This window comes from Elephas maximus, chromosome 1, assembly GCF_024166365.1.
Source record: "Elephas maximus indicus isolate mEleMax1 chromosome 1, mEleMax1 primary haplotype, whole genome shotgun sequence".
Taxonomy (NCBI): domain Eukaryota; kingdom Metazoa; phylum Chordata; class Mammalia; order Proboscidea; family Elephantidae; genus Elephas; species Elephas maximus.
This window is the reverse complement of record NC_064819.1, coordinates 195,712,854-195,719,493: the sequence shown is the minus strand read 5'-3', so window position 1 is coordinate 195,719,493 and position 6,640 is coordinate 195,712,854. Positions and strand designations below refer to the sequence as shown.

General features: G+C 38.5%; 1 non-coding gene across 1 annotated transcript; it reads right to left on the bottom strand.

The window, feature by feature from the left end:
• Positions 1-3,491: 3,491 nt before the first annotated feature.
• On the bottom strand, positions 3,492-3,598 carry LOC126058125 (U6 spliceosomal RNA). The gene has a single exon (XR_007513100.1). It is a non-coding gene; the product is annotated as a U6 spliceosomal RNA (small nuclear RNA).
• Between the last annotated feature and the right edge of the window lie 3,042 nt (positions 3,599-6,640).

The following is a 6,640-nucleotide window of genomic DNA, read 5'->3' as shown; positions in this document are numbered from 1 at the left end:
TTTTGACAAAAAATCAAAACAAACACAATGATCAAATGTCAGCCATTTCAACAAATTTCTTGGGAAACTAGTTGCCCATGTGTTTTTTAAAAAAGAAACTTAACCCTAAACTATAAATAGAAATATACACATATTGAAATGAATAGTAGATTTAAATGTAAAATATGAAGCTATGAAACACTCAGAAAAAAACATAGAAGAAAATAGTTACACCTTGGGTTAGGCAATATGGTCTTATACTTGACACCAAAGTCACAATTTATAACAGAAAAATGAAACTTTTGTTTTATTAAAGACAATGTTAAGAAAATAAAGTGATGGAAAGATTCAGAGTAGGAGAAAATTTTGGCATATCCTTTATGTAAAAAAGTACCTGTACTCAGAATATATAAAGAACTCTCTATATTCAACATTCAGAAAACAATCAACGCAGTTAAGAACGGGCAAAGAACTTGGAGAGATACTCATATCTAAAGAGGGTAAAATGATGACAAATAAGAAAATAAAAAGATGTTCATCATAATTAGTCATTACTAGAACCAGTTGTTGTCACATAGGCCCCAACTTATGGTGATTCCATGTGTATCAGAGTAGAATTATGCTCCATAGGTTTTTCAATGGTGATTTTTTTTTGGAAGTAGATTGCCAAGGCTTTCTTCCAATTTGACTCTGGCTTTACTTGAACCACTAAGCTTTCAGTTAGCAGTCTAGAGTGTTAACTATTTTTTACCACCCATTAATAAAAATGTAAATAGGAACTATGAGGGATTCTACTGCAACCCTGTAAGAACGGCTAAAATAACACTGACAATACCAAATGCTGGTAAGGATGCAGATGAACTGAAACTCATATATTGTTAGTGGGAATGCAAAACGATATAGTCATTCTGAGAAATGCTTTGCCAGTTTCTTATAAAATCATGCATACACGTGCTATATGACTTGACATTCCCACTCCTGGGTATTTACCATACAGAAAAGAAAACTTAAGTTGACACAAAATTGATCATATATAATAGCTCTATTTGTAATTGTCAAAAATGTGAAACAACCCAAATGTCCTCCAATGAGTGAATGAATAAACAAACTGAAGTACATCCATACAGTGAGATACTACTCAGCCAACAAAATAAAACAAAACAAAACAAAAAACCCAAAAAACTATTGATACACATAACAACTTGGGTGAATCACAAAGGCTTAATAAAAGAAGCTAGGATAAAAATGTCACAAGATTGACATTATTTATGTGACATTCTTTAAAAAATGAAACAATAGTAATGGAGACAGATAAGTGGCTACCAGGGAATAGAGTTGGGGCAAAGGTGTCACTCTAAAAGAATAGTATAAAGGAGTTTTTTGGGATGACTGAACTATTCTGAGTCCTGAATACAGTGGTATTTACACAAATCTAAATTTTTTTTTTATTCATGTCTTAGAGTTGATAGAGATGTACAAAAACAGAAAAAAATTAATTCTGTTGTTGCTAGGTACCATCTAGTCAGTTTGGACTCATAACTACCCTATGTACAACAGAACAAAACACTGCCTGGTTCTATGTCATCCTCACGATCCTTGCTATATTTGAACCCATTGTTGCAGCCACTGTGTCAATCCATCTCATTGAAGGTCTTCCTCTTTTTCACTGACCCTCTACTTCACCAAGCATGATGCCCTTCTCCAGGGACTGGTCCCTCCTGAAAACATGTCCAAAGTATGTGAGATGTAAGACAAAGTCTCACCATCCTCCCTTCTAAGGAGCATTCTGGTTGCACTTCTTCCAAGACAGATTTGTTTGCTCTTCTGGTAATCAATGGTATATTCAATATTCTTCACTAACACCATAAACACATCAATTCTTTTTCTGTCTTCCTTATTCATTGTTCAACTTTCATATGCATATGAGGTGACTGAAAATATCATGGCTTGGGTCAGGTGCACCTTAGTCCTCAAAGTGATTACAATTTTACAATTTTAGTGTATTGTGATTCGAAAAATGAAATAAAATATTCTGATCCCATCTATGTGATCTACATTAACATTTAAAAAGGTCATTTATGGATTCTTCTTCTTTTAAGAAAAAATAGAATAGTGATATAGACTTGGTTTTAATTGATAACAGGGTGTAATCATCAGGAAGTGTAGGTAGAAAATGTATATAATTTGTACTGACAGACTTCTACCGGGATTTTTTTTCTTTTTTTAATAGTATTTAGATGAAAGTTTACAGAGCAAACTAGTTTCTCATTAAGCAATTAATATGCATATTTTTGTCACATCGGTTGCCAATCCCATTACATGTCAACACTCTCTTCTCAACCTTGGGTTCCCCATTACCAGCTTACCTGTCCTCTCCTGCCTTCTTGTCCTTGTCCCAGGTCTGGTGTGCCCATTTAGTTTTGTTCTATAGGCCTGCCTAATCTTTGGCTGAACGGTGAACCTCATGAGTGACTTCATTACTGAGCTAAAAGGGTGTCTGGGGGTCATACTTTCAGGGTATCTCCAGTCACTGTCAGACCAGTAAGTCTGGTTTTTTTGTGTGTGTATATGTGTGTGTGTGAGTAGAATTTTGTTCTACATTTTTCTCCAGCACTGTCCAGGAACCAGTACTATGATTCCTGTCACAGCAGTCGATGGTGGTAGCTGGGTACAATCTAGGTGTAGTAGACTCAGTCTGGTGGAGGCTATGGTAGTTGTTGTCCATTAGTTCTTTGAACTAGTCTTTCCCTGTGTCTTTGGTTTTCTTCATTCTCCCTTGCTCCAGACAGGGCGAGATGAGTGGAGTATCACAGATGGCCGCTCACAAGCTTTTCAGACCCCAGATGCTACTCACCAAAGTAGAATACAGAACATTGTTTTTATGTTATGCCAATTGGGCTAGACGTTCCCCGAGACTGTGGTTCCCAGAGCCCTCAGGCCAGAAATTTGGTCCTTCAGGGAGTTTGGATGTGTCTGTGCAGCTTCCATGACCTTGCCTTGGACAAGTAATGCTGGCTTCTCCAGAACTGTGTACTGTCTTACCCTTCACCAAAGTTACCACTTATCTATTGACTATTTAGTGTTTTTACCTGCCACCCCCCCGCCTCGTAACCATCAAAGATTGTTTCTTTTCGTGTGTAAACATTTTCATGAGTTTTTATAGTAGTGGTCTCAAACAATATTTGTCCTTTTGTGATTGACTTATGTCACTCAGCATAATGCCCTCCAGGTTCATCCATGTTGTGAGATGGTTCACAGATTCATCACTATTCTTTATCGTTGCTTAGTATTCCATTGTGTATATGCACCATAATTTGTTCATCCATTCATCTGTTGATGGGCACCTAGGTTGCTTCTTATCTTTTTGCTATGTGAACAATGCTGTGCATGTCTATTCTTGTAATGGCTCTTTCTCTAATGCCTGGTGATGGAGAGCATTTCCTCATATATCTGCTAGCTGCTATAAAGTCTTCTTTGGTGAAATGTCTGCTCTTACCCTTTGCCCATTTTTTAAAAATATGGAATGCTTCACGAATTTGTGTGTCATCCTTGCGCAGGGGACATGCTAATCTTCTCTGTGTTGTTCCAGTTTTCTTATACGTGCTGCTGAATGGAGCACTAAGGTTCAATATTTTTTTTTAATTAATTTTTATTAAGCTTCAAGTGAACATTTACCATTCCAATCAGTCTGTCACATGTAAGTTTACATACATCTTACTCCCTTCTCCCACTTGCTCTCCCCCTATTGAGTCAGCCATTTCATTCTCTCATTTCATGCCAATTTTGCCGTCTTCCCTCTTTCTCTATCTTCCCATCCTCCCTCCAGTCAAGAGTTGCCAACACACTCTCCCATGTCCACCTGATTTAATTAGCTCACTCTTCATCAGCATCTCTCTCCCCTCTGCTGACCAGTCCTTTTCATGCCTGATGAGTTGTCTTCGGGGATGGTTCCTGTCCTGTGCCATCAGAAGGACTGGGGAGCATTACCTCCGAGATTCCTCTAGTCGCACTCACACCATTAAGTATGGTCTTTTTATCAGAATTTGGGTTCTGTATCCCATTGGTCTCCTGCTCCCTCAGGAGTTGTCTGTTGTGCTCCCTGACAGGGCAGACATCGATTGTGGCCGGGCACCAACTAGTTCTTCTGGTCTCAGGATATTGTAGGTCTCTGGTTCATGTGGCCCTTTCTGTCTCTTGGGTTCTTAGTTGTCGTGTGACCTTGGTGTTCTTCCTTTGCCTTTGCTCCAGGTGGGTTGAGACCAATTGATGTATCTTAGATGGCCGCTTGTTGGCATTTAGGACCCCAGACGCCACATTTCAAAGTGGGATGCAGAATGTTTTCATAATAGAATTGTTTTGCCCATTGACTTAGAAGTCCCCTCTAACCATGATCCCCAGACCCCAGCCCCTGCTCCGCTGACCTTTGAAGCTTACATTTTATCCCGGAAACCTCTTTGCTTTTAGTCCAGTCCAATTAGACTGACCTTCCTTGTATTGAGTGTTGTCTTTCCCTTCACCCAAAGCAGTTCTTATCTACTGACTGATCAATAAAAAGCCCTCTCCCTCCCTCCCTCCCTCCCCCCTTTGTAACCACAAAAGTATGTGTTCTTCTCCATTTTTTCTATTTCTCAAGATCTTATAATAGTGGTCTTATACAATATTTGTCCTTTTGCCTCTGACTCATTTCGCTCAGCATAATGTCTTCCAGATTCCTCCATGTTATGAAATGTTTCAGAGATTCGTCACTGTTCTTTATCGATGCGTAGTATTCCATTGTGTGAATATACCACAATTTATTTACCCATTCATCCGTTGACGGACACCTTGGTTGCTTCCAGCTTTTTGCTATTGTAAACAGAGCTGCAATAAACATGGGTGTGCATATATCTGTTTGTGTGAAGGCTCTTGTATCTCTAAGGTATATTCCGAGGAGTGGGATTTCTGGGTTGTATGGTAGTTCTATTTCTAACTGTTTAAGATAACGCCAGATAGATTTCCAAAGTGGTTGTACCATTTTGCAATCCCACCAGCAGCGTATGAGAGTTCCAATTTCTCCGCAGCCTCTCCAACATTTATTATTTTGTGTTTTTTTGATTAATGCCAGTCTAGTTGGAGTGAGATGGAATCTCATCGTAGTTTTAATTTGCATTTCTCTAATGGCTAATGATCGGGAGCATTTTCTCATGTGTCTGTTGGCTGCCTGAATATCTTCTTTAGTGAAATGTGTGTTCATATCCTTTGCCCACTTCTTGATTGGGTTGTTTGTCTTTTTGTGGTTGAGTTTTGACAGAATCATGTAGATTTTAGAGATCAGGCGCTGGTCTGAGATGTCATAGCTGAATATTCTTTCCCAGTCTGTAGGTGGTCTTTTTACTCTTTTGGTGAAGTCTTTAGATGAGCATAGGTGTTTGATTTTTAGGAGCTCCCAGTTATCGGGTTTCTCTTCATCATTTTTGGTAATGTTTTGTATTCTGTTTATGCCCTGTATTAGGGTTCCTAGGGTTGTCCCTATTTTTTCTTCCATGATCTTTATCGTTTTAGTCTTTATGTTTAGGTCTTTGATCCACTTGGAGTTAGTTTTTGTGCATGGTGTGAGGTATGGGTCCTGTTTCATTTTTTTGCAAATGGATATCCAGTTATGCCAGCACCATTTGTTAAAAAGACTATCATTTCCCCAATTGACTGACACTGGTCCTTTGTCAAATATCAGCTGCTCATACATGGATGGATTTTTATCTGGGTTGTCAATTGTGTTCCATTGGCCTATGTGCCTGTTGTTGTACCAGTACCAGGCTGTTTTGACTACTGTAGCTGTATAATAGGTTCTGAAATCAGGTAGAGTGAGGCCTCCCACTTTCTTCTTTTTCAGTAACGCTTTGCTTATCCGGGGGTTCTTTCCCTTCCATATGAAGTTAGTGATTTGTTTCTCTATCCCCTTAAAATATGACATTGGTATTTGGATTGGAAGTGCGTTATATGTACAGATGGCTTTTGGTAGAATAGACATTTTTACTATGTTAAGTCTTCCTATCCATGAGCAGGGTGTGTTTTTCCACTTAAGTATGTCCTTTTGAATTTCTTGTAGTAGAGTTTTATAGTTTTCTTTGTATAGGTCTTTTACATCCTTGGTAAGATTTATTCCTAAGTATTTTATCTTCTTGGTGGCTACTGTGAATGGTATTGATTTGGTTATTTCCTCTTCGGTGTTCTTTTTGTTGATGTAGAGGAATCCAAGTGATTTTTCTATGTTTATTTTATAACCTGAGACTCTTCCAAACTCTTCTATTAGTTTCAGTAGTTTTCTGGAGGATTCCTTAGGGTTTTCCATGTATACGATCATGTCATCTGCAAATAGTGATAGCTTTACTTCCTCCTTGCCAATCTGGATACCCTTTATTTCTTTGTCTAGCCTAATTGCCCTGGCTAGGACTTCAAGTACGATGTTGAATAAGAGCGGTGATAAAGGGCGTCCTTGTCTGGTTCCCGTTCTCAAGGGAAATGCTTTCAGGTTCTCTCCATTTAGAGTGATATTGGCTGGTGGCTTTGCATAGATGCCCTTTATTATGTTGAGGAATTTTCCTTCAATTCCTATTTTGGTAACAGTTTTTATCATAAATGGGTGTTGGACTTTGTCAAAAGCCTTTTCTGTATCTATTGATAA